We start from the raw sequence: 16391 nt of genomic DNA, 5'->3' as shown, positions 1-16391 counted from the left end.
CTGCGCGCGACGCCGCCGCTTCCGGCCGCGGGGAGCGGTCGGGCGGAGTGGAGGCCTGGGGTTGGCCGGAGTGGAGGCCTGGGGATGGCCGGAGTGGAGACCTGGGGATGGCCGGAGTGGAGGCCTGGGGTTGGCCGGAGTGGAGGCCTGGGGATGGCCGGAGTGGAGGCCTGGGGTTGGCCGGAGGCCTTAGGGCCGGAGGGACTTGGAGAGACGTTCAGGAAGCCCTGAGGTGGGACGTTCGGGACACGACCTGAGTCTCCGCAGAGCGCCTTCGACTCTGGAGGCTGCCGTGTGACCGCCTGGCACAGGGCTGCGGTGAGGACCGATTAGAGAGGGATTTTATTTTTCGTCCTCCCAACTACCAGGGATGGAGCATTGAGGGTCAGGCACGATGCTAGCCAGCGGCGTCCCGGCAGGAAACCAGGCCGAGAAACGCAGGAGCCAGAGGCACATTCCTAGGCGTTCAGACCCGAACCCTCGGAGGGCCCTGGACCCCGCGGCAGGGCGCGGCTGCTCCTGTGGCTCAGCGTGTCGGTGGACAGCCAGGTGCGCAGCCTCTGTTTCTTAACCGTTTCATCATCTGAATTGATAAGAGTTATGAGGTTAAAATAACGTACGGAGGTATAAAGCGACTGGTACATATTTCCTTTCCCACACTTAGCTGATATGGGTTCCTTCGCTGCTTTGCTGTTTAACTCTGGCATCCAAATTTGGAAGGCGTTTTTCATTTACTCACGGAGCTAGCACAGAACCGGATTCGTAAAAGGAGCCCAAGAGGAATGGACTCAACATTCCTTCAAGCCCCTGCTGTATCTACGAAATCTCACCAGGATAACCCTTTGAGGCCTCTGTTTGTTAAATGTCCAAGCCACTATTTGGAATGGAAAAGTGCAGGCAAACTTTGAGAAGTTTCCAGGATATGTCTACCTTAGATTTTTGTTCATTTGCAAAGTTAGGCACATCACTGGAAGCTTCTAACGGTTCACCTGGACTTTTCCTTTCACTCCATGTTTTGAAATGTCATTAAATACAATAAGGCAGTGCTTAAAATGAACCTAGCCTAACTGTAAATCTCAGTATCGTCAGTCTGTCCAGATTAGAGGAAACCATGTGCTTCCACATCACCCTATGCTACTTTTTCATGGCACTTTTCACATTGTGTGGCAACTGTCTGATCTCTATCATCCTGCTAGCTGACAGGTTCCGTTTGGCAAGTACCATTTGTTGGGTTCTTGGAATCTAGTTTGGAGTGGAGGCAATTAGTATTTGCTAAATGAATATGAATGAATGAATGAATACAATTTCTTTACAAGCTTTGGCTTTTTCCTGATGAACTTATCCTTCAAAATTCAATTTTCCCGTTTTTTCTAATTGTTTCATATTCATTATAGAAGAAAAACATTTTATTAAAAAACATCTAGCAAGACTTAGCTCAAATATCTCTTCCTCATAAATCTATTATTCAACCTGGCAGAACTGATTATTCTTTTTTTTTTTTTTTTAACATCCTTCTATATTATCTATTATATTTTGTAGCGCTCTACCTACCACAGTCTCCTTCTACCACAATAGGAATATCTTGAAAGCAGGAACTCTTCTCGTTTATTTTTATTTTCTCAGTGCCTAGCCAGTGCTGAACAATTAACACCCAGTAAATTTTAACAAAAGAGTAAGCAATCTAACACTATGCCCTTTACATTGGAAAGAAGGAATTCATTATATAATGGTCTTGGGATTTCTTGAAATTGTTTTATCATTATCACATGGAATAATGGAGACTTAAATCCATCCTCTATTTCAGGTTCATGTAGTATAACCAAACTCTTAAGTAGACTGCAAGATTGTAGCTATTAGGAATTCTTTTTTTCTATTTAATTTGTCCTTCAACCTCATTCCATGGCTCATGGCCTTAATCCTAGGATGTCAGGGTGTATCATGTGGCCATTATGAGCTAATCAGAGTCCTTTCCAAAAACCCATCAACTCAGATGGTTTCCAATGTCTCCCACCCCACCTTTTCTGTATCTGGAGCAAGTAGTGTTCTGTTTTGCTCTGCTTTTGGACAGGGACTTGGGTTATTTTTAAAAATCAGGTCATTTGCACTGTGAAGATTAAGGTCCCCTCATATATCCCCCATACTATATTAAACAAAATAACTTGAATTTTATAATAAATAAAAAAAAACTTCCTCCCATTATTCTTGAGAGGCCCTTGGTTTCGGAAAGGAAGGTAGAGGTGTAGGGCTAAGGGCCCCACAGGGTCATGGATTGTCCCTTAGAGACAGGACACAGAAATACAAAGAAAGTACAGCTGGGCTCAGGGGGCCGCACCACCTATAAGCGGAGACAGATGAGGCCCCGAATGTCCAGAAGCATCTGTATTTATTGGGCATAGGTTAAGGGGCAGGGTAGTGAGTGAAATCATTTTTAAGGATAGTGATAGGGTCGTGAGCAATAAAATAAGGGGTCCACCCCCATTAGGTCATCTAGGCTAGGAGGCGGACAGTGCGCAGCAAGGGGTCCACTCCCATTAGGTCATCAAGGAAAGGAGGTGTGCCGTGTGCAGTAAGAGGTCCACCCCCATTAGGTCACTGAGGCATGGCGGTGGGCCATGCACAGTGAAAAGGGTGCAGTGTGCAGTAGGGCATGCTACTCCTAAGACTGTAAGAGGATGCTTAAGTCACACAGCTGTGACAGAGATGTCAGGGTCTATCACCACCTGCTGGCAGCTTCCAATGTGTTCTATAGGAGGATGCTTTTGAGCTAGCACAGTAACAAGAGCTGATAAAGTTCACAGTCACCGAGGTGCAATTATCTGGAGGGGTTTTGAGCCCTAGAGTGCTTGAGGGATTGCCGGTCTGAGGACAGCCTTCCATAAGAACTGGACGCAAGGTCCTACCACTCTTTCATCAGGAAGAGTGGCTCTTGCTCTAAGCCTGTCATACAGTGGGTATCTTTATGATACTAAATGCTGCTGCCTGGGTCATGGATTCTTGTCCTGGTATAACTGTTTTCCCTTAAATCATGCTCTGCACCGTGTCCGCTCTAGAGATTCCTCCGACTATAAGCTGCTTATTCCTTAATTCATGCTCTGTACCATGTCTGCTCTAGGTATTCCTGCAATTATGAACTAAGATATAGTTTTATATATATATATGGAAATAACTGAGTAGTAAGACTATAAACTGAGATACTCTTTAAGCTTTAATTCTATAAATTAATATATGATTATATATAAAGGATTATGTAAGAGGAAATAACTGAGTAGTAACCACTATAAACTGAGATAGTCTTCAGGCACTAATTGTGCCAGGATTTTGCTTAGCTGTCCTTACTCAGTGCCTATATGGGGGGTTACCTACAAGAGGGTATGTTCTTATCCTAATACAAATACGTAAAGGATAAAGCGGGAATGGATAACGCCAGGGATGGAATGTGTATGACAGGTGTTTGAATAATAATTGTGAGCCACTTCAATATTTTTTTATGGAAACAAGATGCAGGAAAATTGGGCAAAACAAATAAATCATATTTATTTTTTGCTATCTTAGACCTGTGTATATAGAGAACTATAAGCAGAAGTGCAGTATACTGTACAATCTATAGTTTTTTACTATTAGTTGGCCTTGTTTAAAGTTGCTTAGAAAGATTAACATTCACTGGATATTTTGAGAAAATAATTCAAGTAAGAAATACCCTGTTAGGAAAATGAAAAAGACAAGCTACAGATAGGGAGAAAATATTTGCAAACCATATGTCTGACCTAGGACTTGTAGCTATAATATATAAATCACTCTCAAAACCCAGTAGTAAAAAATCAATTTGAAAATGGACAAAATATATGAAATGGCATTTCACTGAGGAGGATATACAGATGACAAATAAGAATATGAAAATAAGAATATGAAAAGATTCTCAACATCATTAGCTATTAGACAAAAAAAAAAAACAAACCCACAATGATAGATCACTACATGCCATGATAATGACTAAACTAATAAATAGTGATAACACCAGTACTGGCAAGAATGTTAATAAACTGCATCACTCATGTTGCTGGTGGGAACGTAAAATGATACAGCCACATTTTAAAAACTATGTATTTGCCATATGACTGAGAAATTGCAGTTAGGCATTTATCCTAACTGGATAGGATTAGTTTTGATTGTGTACAACAATAATGGTACATCCTGTAAAGGTTTTGAAACTTTATGAAAATCTAAATTTATGTAAAAATAAAAAGTTTTTAAAAATTCTAAGAAATTAAGATTCCAGTGTCCCCAAATAAAATTTTATTAGAATACACACACAGACAATTCAAGACCAGATGATCATAGGGGGCAATGCGAGTAGAGAGAGCACAGGCCTTTGAGTTACAGCAGGATTAGCCTTCATTTGTAAAAGCCCTGTGACACAGGCAAATCATTTACCCTTACACTTTGGTTCAGAGGACTGCATGAATTAACGTAAATATAGTTAACATGTTTGCATTGAATAAATACTTGAGATGCAACAAAACATAGTGGGAAAAGGAAGGGCTTTATATTTGAAAGTCCCTGTTTATCATCTCACAGTGACATGGATAATAAAATGTTCTGAGTTGGGTTATTTATCTATAAAAATGGAACTGTACTTAAATATGAAGACTAAATGAGCCAATATGGGTAAAATCCCCTTCACAGTAAACATGTAATAAGTTGTAGTTATTAGTAATATGAATGAAATAACTTAAAAATATGTTCTCTCCTAGGATTCTTAAAAATTAAAAATCTTAAATTAGATTTTTTAAAAATTTGATTTAGTCATAATTTTTGCACAGTAAAACTCACTCTTTTAATTTGATGATATTTTAACAAATGTTTATAGTTTTATTCCCTTAAATAATGTTTTTTGAAGAAAAAAGTTTGTAATTTTAATGAAATCAAATTATTCACGTTTTTCTTTACTAAATGGTAGTTTGTTTTGTTGTTATTGTTGAAGAAATCTTTTCCTAACCCAAGGTAAAACAAAACAAAACCTGACAAAAACAGACTCTCAGTGTTTTTGTTTAGAAGTTTTATAATTTTAGCTCTTGTATTTAGGTCTATAATTAATTTTAAATTAACTTTTTGTAGTGATGTAAGGGTTTAGGGTTTTATTTTATTTTTACATATGAATATCCAATTGTTGTGGTGCCATTTGTTGCAAAGACTATACTTTCCAGATTAATTATCTTGGTGTTTGTGCCAAAAATTAATTGACCATACGTATGTGAGTTTATTCTTTGACTCTTTATTGTGTTCCATCAATCTATATATCTGTCTTTGTGCCAATACCACATTGTTTTGATTTTCTAAGCTGAGGTAATATGAATCCTCTAACTTTGTTATTTTTCCTCAAAATTGTTTTGGCTACTTAAGGTCTTCTATTTTCTGTATGTATTTCAGAATATGCTTGTTATTTCTGCAAAAAGTTAAAAACGTTCTGGGGTTTTATTAGAATTGCATTGTAGGTAGAGATCAATTTGATGAAAAATTAACTTTGGAGCAATATTGAATCTTTTAATCCATGGACACAGTTCATCGCTCTATGAAAATCTTTAGTTTCTCTCAGCAATGTTTTAAATTTTTCAGTGAGCAAATCTTGGACACATTTGTTAGATTTATCCCAAGTTTTTAATGTTTTATGCTATCGTAAATATTAATTTTAAATATTTTAGTCCCCAGTTTTTCATTGCCAGTATACCAAGATATATTTTTGTATATTGGCCTTATATCTTATAAATGTGCTTGGACTTCATGAGTAGTTCTTATAACTTTTGGTAGATTCCTTGGGATTTTTTTATACATAGTTATATCATCTGTGAATAAAGGCAGTTCTATGTCTTCTAATACGTGTGCCTTTCATTTCCTTTTCTTGCTTTACTGCAGTGGTTAAGAACTTCAGTACAGATTAGAATAAAATGGTTAGAATTGATATTCTTGCTTTGCTTCTGATTTAAGGAGAAAGTCTTTAAGCAATACAATGTTAGCTACAGGTTTTACTTAGATCCTTTTTATCAGGATGAGGAAGTTACCTTTTTTTGCTATATTATTGAACATTTTTATCATCAAATACTATTGAATTTTATCAGAATACTTGTTCACATCCTATTGATGTATGTTTTGTCTTTTTTGTGTGTGTTAATTGGGTGAATTATATTGATTTTTTAAAATGTTGAACCAATTTTTTATTTCCAGGATAAACCTCACTTACTCATAATGTATTATATTTTTTATAATGCTGGATTCAATTTGCTAATATTTTTTATCATCTATGTGCATTGATTTTTAAATTTTCTGTTTATTGTCATTAAATATACGTAAAACAAAACTTAACCATTTAAACTATTTTTTTTCTTTTTAATTGCATTTTAGGTTTTGGGTACATGTGAAGAACATGCAAGATTGTTGCATAGGTACACACATGGCAGTGTGATTTGCTGCCTTCCTCCCCATCACCTACATCTGGCATTTCTCCCCATGCTTTCATTCCCCACCTCCCCACCCTCAGCTGTTGCTCCCCTATTTCTCCCGACAGACCCCAGTGTGTGATGCTCCCCTCCCTGAATCCATGTATTCTCATTGTTCAATACCCACCCATGAGTGAGAACATGTGGTGTTTTATTTTCTGCTCTTGTGTCAGTTTGCTGAGAATGATGGTTTCCAGGTTAATCCATGTCTCTACAAAGGACAGGAACTCATCATTTTTGATGGCTGCATAACATTCCATGGTGTATATCTGCTATATTTTTCATGTCCAGTCTATCGTCAATGGGCATTTGGGTTGGTTCCAGGTCTTTTTCTATTGTAAACAGTGCTGCAATGAACATTTGTGTGCATGTGTCCTTATAGTAGAATGATTTATAATCCTTTGGATATATACCCAGTAATGGGATTGCTGGGTCAAATGGAATTTCTATTTCTAGGTCCTTGAGAAATCGCCACACTGTCTTCCACAAGGGTTGAACTAATTTACACTCCCACCAACAGTGTAAAAGTGTTCCTATTTCTCCACATCCTCTCCAGCATCTGTTGTCTCCAGATTTTTTAATGATCGTCATTCTAACTGGTGTGAGATGGTATCTCAATGTAGTTTTGATTTTCATTTCTCTAATGACCAGTGATGATGAGCATTTTTTCATATGTTTGTTGGACTCATGTATGTCTTCTTTTGCAAAGCGTCTGTTCATATCCTTCATCCACTTTTGAATGGGCTTGTTTTTTTCTTGTAAATCAATTTTAGTTCTTTTTTTTTTTTTTTTTTTTTTTGAGATGGAGTTTCGCTCTTGTTACCCAGGCTGGAGTGCAATGGCGCAATCTCGGCTCACCACAACCTCTGCCTCCTGGGTTCAGGCAATTCTCCTGCCTCAGCCTCTTGAGTAGCTGGGATTACAGGCACGCGCCACCATGACTAGCTAATTTTTTGTATTTTCAGTAGAGATGGGGTTTCACCATGTTGACCAGGATGGTCTCGATCTCTTGACCTTGTGATCCACCCGCCTCAGCCTCCCAAAGTGCTGGGATTACAGGCTTGAGCCACCGCGCCCGGCTCTATTTTAGTTCTTTATAGATTCTGGATATCAGCCCTTTGTCAGATGGGTAGATTGCAAAAATTTTTTCCCATTCTCTTGGTTGCTGATTCACTCTAATGACCGTTTCTTTTGCTGTGCAGAAGCTGTGGAGTTGGCTTAGGTCCCATTTGTCTATTTTGGCTTTTGTTGCCAATGCTTTTGGTGTTTTGGTCATGAAGTCCTTGCCTACACCTATGTCCTGAATGGTTTTGCCTAGATTTTCTTCTAGGGTTTTTATGGTGTTAGGTCTTATGTTTAAGTCTTTAATCCATCTGGAGTTAATTTTAGTGTAAGTTGTCAGGATGGGGTCCAGTTTCTGCTTTCTGCACATGACTAGCCAGTTTGCCCAGCACCATTTATTAAACAGGGAATCCTTTCCCCACTGCTTGTTTTTGTCAGGTTTGTCAAAGATCGGATGGCTGTAGATGTGTTGTGTTGCCTCTGAGGCCTCTGTTCTGTTCCACTGGTCTATGTCTCTGTTTTGATACCAGTACCATGCTGTTTTGATTACTATAGCCTTGTAGTATAGTTTGAAGTCCAGTATTGTGATGCCTCCCACTTTGTTCTTTTGGCTTAGAATTGACTTGGCTATGCAGGCTCTCTTTTGGTTCCATATAAAGTTTAAGGTGATTTTCTTCAGTTCTGTGAAGAAGTTCGTTGGTAGCTTGATGTGGTAGCTTTGAATCTGTAAATTACTTTGGGCAGTATGGCCATTTTCATGATACTGATTCTTCCTAACCATGAACATGGAATGTTTCTCCATCTGTTTGTGTCCTCTCTTATTTCGTTGAGCAGTGGTTTGTAGTTTTCCTTGAATAGGTCCTTTATGTTCCTTGTTAGTTGTATTCCTAGGTATTTTATTCTCTTTGTAGCAATTGTGAATAGGAGTTCACTCTTGATTTGGTTCTCTTTAAGTCTTTATTGGTATATAGGAATGCTTGTGATTTTTGCACATTGATTTTGTATCCTGAGACTTTGCTGAAGCTGCTTATCAGTTTCAGGAGATTTTGGGCTGAGACAGTGGGGTCTTCTAGATATACAATCATGTGGTCTGCAAATAGTGACAATTTGACTTCCTCCTTTTTTATTTGAATATCCTTTATTTCTTTTTGTTGCCTGATTGTTCTGGCTAGAACTTTTTTTTTTTTTTCCTTGGAACGGAGTTTCGCTCTTGTCACCCAGGCTGGAGTGCAATGGCACGATCTTGGCTCACCGCAACCTCTGCCTCCTGGGTTCAGGCAATTATCCTGCCTCAGCCTCTGAGTAGCTGGGATTACAGGTGCGTGCCACCATGCCCAGCTAATTTTTATATTTTTAGTAGAGACGGGGTTTCATCTTGTTGACCAGGATGGTCTCAATCTCTTGACCGCGTGATCCACCCGCCTTGGCCTCCCAAAGTGTTGGGATTACAGGCGTGAGCCACCACACCCAGCCTAGAACTTTTAATACTATATTGAATAGAAGTAGTGAGAGAGGACATACTTGTCTAGTGCCAGATTTCAAAGGGAATGCTTCTAGTTTTTGCCCATTGAGTATGATATTGGCTCTTGGTTTGTCATAAATAGCTTTTATTATTTTGAGATACATTCCATCAATACCTAGTTTATTGAGGGTTTTTTAGCATAAAGTGCTGTTTAATTTTGTGAAAGGCCTTCTCTGCATCAATTGAGATAATCATGTGATTTTTGTCTTTGGTCCTGTTTATGTGGTGAATTACATTTATAGACTTGCGTATGTTGAACCAGCCTTGCATCCCCGGGATGAAGCTTACTTGATCATGGTGGATAAGCTTTTTGATGTACTGTTGCAATCGGTTTGCCAGTATTTTATTGAAGATTTATGCATGTATGTTCATCATGGATATTGGCCTGAAGTTTCCTTTGCTTGTCGAGTCTCTGCTGGGTTTTAGTTATCAGGATGATGTTGGTCTCATAAAATGATTTGGGAAGGATTCCCTTGTTTTGTATTGCTTGGAATAGTTTCAGAAGGAATAGTACCAACTGCTCTTTGTATGTCTGCTGGAATTCTGCTGTGAACCCATCTGGGCCTGAGCTTTTTTTGGGTTGTAGGCTCTTAATTCCTGCCTCAACTTCAGACCTTGTTATTGGTCTATTCAGGATTTCGACTTCTTCCTGGTTTAGGCTTGGGAGGGTGCAAGTGTCCAGGAATTTATCCATTTCTTCCAGGTTTACTACTTTATGTGCATAGAGTTGTTTTTAATAATCTATAATGATGGTTTGTATTTCTGTGGAATTGGTGGTGATATCCCCTTTATCATTTTGTATTGCATCTACTTGATTGTTCTCTGTTTTCTTTTTTATTAGTCTGGCTAGTGGTCTGTCTGTTTTGTTGATCTTTTCAAAAAACCAGCTCTTGGATTTATTGATTTTTTGAAGGGGTTTTTTGTGTCTCTATTTCCTTCAGTTCTGCTCTGATCTTAGTTATTTCTTGTCTTCTAGCTTTTGAGTTTTTTTCATCTTGCTCCTCTAGATCTTTCAATTTTGATGATGGGGTGTCTATTTTAGATTCTTCCTTGCTTCTCACATGGGCATTTATTGCTGTATATTTTCCTCTAGACACTGCTTTAAATGTGTCCCAGATAGTATTAATTCAAAGAACATCTTTATTTCTGCTTTCATTTCATTGTTTTTTTCCAGTCAGCATTCAAGAGCCAGTTGTTCAGTTTCCATGAGGCTGTGCGATTTTGAGTTAGTTTCTCAGTTCTCAGTTCTAACTTGATTGCACTGTCATCTGAGAGACTGTTTGTTATGATTTCCATTCTTTTGCATTTGCTGAGGAGTGATTTACTTCCAATTATGTGGTAAATTTTAGAGTAGGTGCGACGTGGTGCTGAGAAGAATGTATATTCTGTGTATTTGGGGTGGAGAGTTCTGTAAATGTGTATTAGGTTTGCTTGGTCCAGGTCTTAGTTCAAGTCCTGGATATCCTTGTTAATTTTCCGTCAGGTTGATCTGTCTAATATTGACAATGGGGTGTTAAAGTCTCCCACTATTATTGTGTGGGAGTCTAAGTCTCTTTTTAAGTCATTAAGAACTTGCCTTATGTATCTGGGTGCTCCTGTATTGGGTGCATATGTATTTAGGATTGGTAGCTCTTTTTGTTGCATTGATCCTTCTACCATTATGTAATGCCCTTCTTTGTCTCTTTTGATCTTTGCTGGTTTAAAGTCTGTTTTATCCGAGACAAGAATTGCAACTCCTGCTTTTTTTTTTTTTTCCTCTCCATTTGCTTGATAAATCTTCCTCCATCCCTTTATTTTGAGCCTTTGTGTATCCTTGCATGTGAGATGGGTTTCGTGGATACACCACACCAATGGGTTTTGGCTTTTTACCCAATTTGCCAGTCTGTGTCTTTTGATTGGGGCATTATGCCCATTTACATTTAGGGTTAATATTGTTATGTGTGAATTTGATCCTGCCCTTGATGCTAGCTGGATGTTTTGCCCCTTAGTTGATGCAGTTTCTTCATTGTGTTGATGCTGTTTACCATTTGGTATGTTTTTGGAGTGGCTGGTACTGGTTGTTTCTTCCTATGTTTAGTGTTTCTTTCAGGAGCTCTTGTAAAGCAGGCCTGGTGGTGAAGAAATCTCTGAGTACTGGCTCATTCACAAAGGATTTTATTTTTCCTTCACTTAGGAAGCTTAGTTTGGCTGGTTATGAAATTCTGGATTGAAAGTTCTTTTCTTTAAGGATGTTGAATATCGGCCCCCACTCTCTTCTGGCTTGTAGCGTTTCTGCCCAGAGATCTGCTGTGAGTCTGATGGGCTTCCCTTTGTGGTTAACCAAACCTTTCTCTCTGGCTGCCCTTAGCATTTTTCCTTAATTTTAACCCTGGTGAATCTGACGATTATGTGCCTTGTGGTTGCTCTTCTTGAGGAGTATCTTTGTGGTGTTCTCTGTGTTTCCTGGACTTGAATATTGGCCTGCCTTGCTAGGTTGGGGAAGTTTTCCTGGATAATATCCTGAAGAGTATCTTCCAGCTTGAATTCATTCTCTCTGTTGCATTTAGGTACACCTATCAAACTTAGATTAGGTCTTTTCACATAGTCCTATATTTCTTGGAGACTTTGTTCATTCCTTTTTACCCTTTTTTCTCTAATCTTGCCTTCTCATTTTATTTCATTGAGTTGATCTTCGTCCTCTGATATCCTTTCTTCTGTCTTGGTCAATTCAGCAGTTAAAACCTGTGTATGCTTCGTGAAGATCTCATGTTGTATTTTTCAACTCCATTGGTTCACTTATATTCTTCTTTAAGTTGTTTATTCTCGTTAGCATTTCATCAAATCTTTTTCAAGGTTCTTAGTATCTTTGCATTGGTTTAGAGCATGTTCATTTAGCTTATAGAAGTTTCTTATTACCCACCTTCTGAAGCCTGATTCTGTCAATTCATCACACTCATTCTCCATATGGCCTTGTTCCTTTGCTGGTCAGGAGTTGTGATCCCTTGAAGTAGGAGAGGTGTTCTGGTTTTGGGTGTTTTCATCCTTTTTGTGCTGGTTTCTTCCCATCTTTGTGGATTTATCCACCTGTCATCTTCATAGTTGTTGACTTTCAGATTGAGTCTCTGAGTGGATGTCCGGTTTGTTGATGATGAAGTTATTTCCTTCTGTTTCTTAGTTTTCCTTCTAACAGTCAGGCCCCTCTGCTGTAGGACTGCTGACATCTACTCCAGGCCCTGCTTGCCTGGGGATAACCTGCAGCAGCTACAGAACAGTAAGGGTTTTTTTTTTTTTTTTTTGTTGTTGTTGTTGTTGTTGTTGAACAGTTGACTCTGTCTCCCAGGTGTTCCAGTCGCCTGTTGAAAAGGTGCCGGGATCTGTGTGATTTCCCATGTGGTGACCCACTGCACTGGCTGAAACAGCTGCACTGAGATTTGTGGCACTTTTTTGCCCAGGAATCTCCTGGCCTGACTCCCTGTTTCAGTCCCCTTTTTAATCAGTTGAATGGTTGACTCTGTCTCCCAGAAGCTCCAATTGCCAGCTAAAATGGGGCCCAGACCCATGTATTTTGTATGGAGAACCACCGCACTGGGGCACTGGCCAAAACAGCCATGCTGGCGAAAACAGCCACACAGGCGACCCATGGGGCTCCTCCACCTGGGAATCTTCTGGTCTGTGGGCAATAAAAATCTGTCTGGAAATGTGGTGTCCACTCACCCTCCACGATTTCGCTGGGAGCTGCTCCTAATCAGCCATCTTGGTTCAAGTCTCTCCATTTAAGCCATTTTTTAGTGTAGAGCTCAGTGGCATTAAATATATTCACATTATTGTACAACCATTAACAGTATCCATTTCCAGATGTTTTTCATCATCCCAGACTGAAATTGTATGCATTAAACAACTCCTCATTCCCTCCCCACACCCTAGACCCTGTTAATCACTATTCTACATTATCTTTATGAATTTCATTATTCTAGTACCTCAAGTAGAATCGTGTGTGTTCATTTTTGCTTGGCTTATTTCACTCAGCATAATGTTTTTAAGGTTCATCCATGCTGTAGCATGTATTTCCTTCCTTTTTAAGGATTAGTAATACTGTTTTGTATTTGTGTACCACATTTGGCTTATCCATTCATCTGTGAATGGACATTTGGGTTGTTTCTGCCTTTTGGCCATTTCAATAATGCTACTATTAAAATTGTGTACAAATATATTTTAGAGTCTCTTTATCCAATTCTTTCGGGTATTCCTGGAAATGGAATTGCTGTGTCGTACAGTAATTCTATGTTTAATTTTTTGAGGAATTCCCATACTGTTTTTCACAACAGCTGCATCATTTTACATTGCTACCAGCAATGCACAAGAGTTCCAATTTATTCATAATCTCACCAAAACTTGTTGTTTTCTGTTTTTTTTTTTTTTTTTTTTTTTTTTTTTTTTTTTTTATAATCGCCATTTTAATGGAGTCAAAGTGATACTAATGGAGTTGGGCATCTATGTTCATAAGAGACATTGGTCTGTACTTTCCTCTTTTAAAATTGGATGTAAGCATTTTGTATAAAGAAAAATAATGAGAAGTCAAAGATGACCCAGAGGTTTCTTGGCTACAATACTGGTATGTGGTGCAATTGAGAATCCTGGAGAAACAGCAGATTTACAAGGACAGGGGAGGAGTGATTGGCGTCAAAAGCACTAATTCATTATTGAGAAATTTGAGCTCACAAAGATTGTGGGCCATCCTGATAAAGATTTATAGTTGGCAATTGAGAAAACATAACTAAAGCTTTGTTAAGGAGCAAGAATCAAATACAGATGATGATAATATCTACCATTTAGTGAGTGTCTATTATGTGTTTGAGAATTGTCAGCCTAACTGTAGTAGCTGAAGTCACAGAAATGTGTAGTTCTTCCTAGCGAGAAAGTGGAAACTAAGAAGGGGGCCAAGAATAGAACCTTAAAGAATCAAAATTTAAAGACCTTGCAGCAAAGAAACAGCAAATAGAAACTGACATGCATTAAAAGATGAGGGTGAGGAAGAAATTGTATCATGAAAATCAGTAGAGCATGGTGTCAAAAAAGAAGGCACTAATTCTCTAATGTTTAAAGTAATTCAAATTCTCTTCTATGCTCAGCCAGTAAATGTGTCTATCACTGTAATTATTAATTACCCATTCATTTTAGTCAGCAAATAACTGAGAGTATTAGTATTAGTATATTAGTATATTATACTAAACTAGTACAGATAAGGAGTTCCCATAAAATAAAAATTATGGTGACAAAGTATAAATACCCTTTTAGCTAACATAAGTATCTCAAACCTGACATTCTAAATTAAACCAGGTTCTGTTTCAGCTGTAAAAAGACCAAGATCTTAAAAAAACAAACAAACAAACAAACAAAAAACACCTCTAAATTTGTTATTACCTTCTTAACTCAAAACCATTCCCGGACAAAACAAAACTCTTGATAACAAGCAATTAGGCATTTTAAAACATTTACTTTTAAAATCTGAGTAACACACTGTGTTTACTCACATATATTCCAGTTTATTACCAGATATTTTCAGCAAACAGACATCTTTAAGCATTTTCATCTACTTTTATCAAACCCTCAAGTGGCTCCTGCTGCTATTGACAATCACAGCAGCCTCTTGAGGGTAAAGCATGGGGAGAGAAAAATAATCATGTATTCCTCAAAATTCAGAAATAAGAAGACACTTAAGTGGGTAAAATGTGCAAGTATATGGTATCAATGAAGGCCAAATATAATTTCTACACATGCTCTAAAATGAAGACTAGTGTAAGCACATCACATATTTATTATTAGTTAATCAAATTATATATTATTTAAAACTATTCAATTCTAGATTTTATGGAATAGCTATTAAACTGATGAAAGTAATCCTTAAAAATTATGACGTTTAAACACACATGATCATTTAAAAACACAGTTAAGCATTTAATTTGGTAAAGAATTTCGTAAAATCAGAAGTGTTATTGACCCGATGTAATTATTCTGAAGGTAGAAAGAGAACAAAATGATGTAATTATGTTTATAAATGTCTTTGTCCCCACTCACTCAAAACCCCTCTCAGTTCAACAAATACCTTCTGAGTGGATCCTATTTGAAGTTTGTAAGGGATTCAAAGATGTATTACCTGGTCGTTTGTTTCAAGCAATACATCTTGTGTAGGGGACACTGATATGTACATCTGTATAGTCGGGGAAGCAATGGGAGAAGGGATATACTGAAGGCTTCAGAAAGGAAATATTAGGTGATCATTTTAGATATTGAAGTAGAATTTAACCAATACAAATAAAGATGAATAGGTAGTGGTGGTAGGAAGAAAGTTAGGTTGAGGGAACAGAATAAACTGCATAGAAAAGCAGCCAAAGATAGAGCATCTCCAGGAAAATAAGCAGAGCAATGCATTTCCAGGGAGGTAAGGCACAGGTATGCAGTGAAAGGTAAATGTAAGAAAAATGGGCTGGAGTCAGATTGAGAGGGTCTTAGATATAGCATTGAAGGTTTTAATTGTTAGTATGTGTGTATATAGCAGAAATTGAAGGTGAGAATATACCCAAAATTGCCCAATGGAAGACGACTGTGCTTCCCTGTGAAGAATGGATTTCAGGATGAGATAGTCCAGACATATAAGAAGTCTGTATTATATTTTAAGGTCTGAACAATTTTTCCCCCATTTTGAAATATGAGAAGGTAAACCCAGGCAAAAAGAAATCCTAATGAAAGTTTAAAAATTCTATTTTTTTAAAAATATGACATCAATATAATGGCTCCCTTTAAGTATACACGACTTAAGATTCTAGAGTTCAATAACCACTTTTTTGGGGGAGAGCAGTGGGAGATGGAGTCTGACTCTGTCACCCAGGCTGGAGTGCAGTGTGGCACAATCTTGGGTCACTGCAACTTCCACATCCCGGATTCAAGCAATTCTGCTGCCTCAGCCTCCCGAGTAGCTGGGACTACAGGTGCCTGCTGTTAGGCCTGGCTAATTTTTTGTATTTTGGTAGAGACGGGGTTTCACCGTGTTTCTGGGGCTGGTCTTGAACTCCTGAGCTCAGGCAATTAGCCAGCCTGGGCCTTCCAAAGTATTACAATTACAGGTGTGAGCCACCGAGCTGTCTCACTTCAGCTTTTAGGAAAATGGGATTTCAGAGAAGTGAAGGGACTTGATCCTAGTTACACTCTTCTGTCAGAAGTAGAACTCAAAATAGGATAAAAATCTTTAGATTCTGAGTTCAGTCTTTTTTCCACATAACCTGGCATTCAATAATAATATGTATTTGCTCGGTAGTCAGCTTTAAAGAGTCTCAGTTTAA

The 16391-nt window shown here is 38.3% G+C and overlaps 1 long non-coding RNA gene across 1 annotated transcript in view; it reads left to right on the top strand.

The window, feature by feature from the left end:
• Positions 1 to 165: 165 nt before the first annotated feature.
• The window catches only part of LOC120363216 (uncharacterized), a 26820-nt gene continuing 10594 nt past the window's right edge, over positions 166 to 16391 (top strand). Inside the window, exon 1 of the long non-coding RNA XR_005578853.1 lies at positions 166 to 318. This is a non-coding gene — a long non-coding RNA (uncharacterized LOC120363216). The remainder of the gene's footprint in view (positions 319 to 16391) is intronic.

Source organism: Saimiri boliviensis, chromosome 4, assembly GCF_048565385.1.
Source record: "Saimiri boliviensis isolate mSaiBol1 chromosome 4, mSaiBol1.pri, whole genome shotgun sequence".
NCBI classification, from domain to species: domain Eukaryota; kingdom Metazoa; phylum Chordata; class Mammalia; order Primates; family Cebidae; genus Saimiri; species Saimiri boliviensis.
This window is presented reverse-complemented; position numbering and strand designations above follow the sequence as displayed.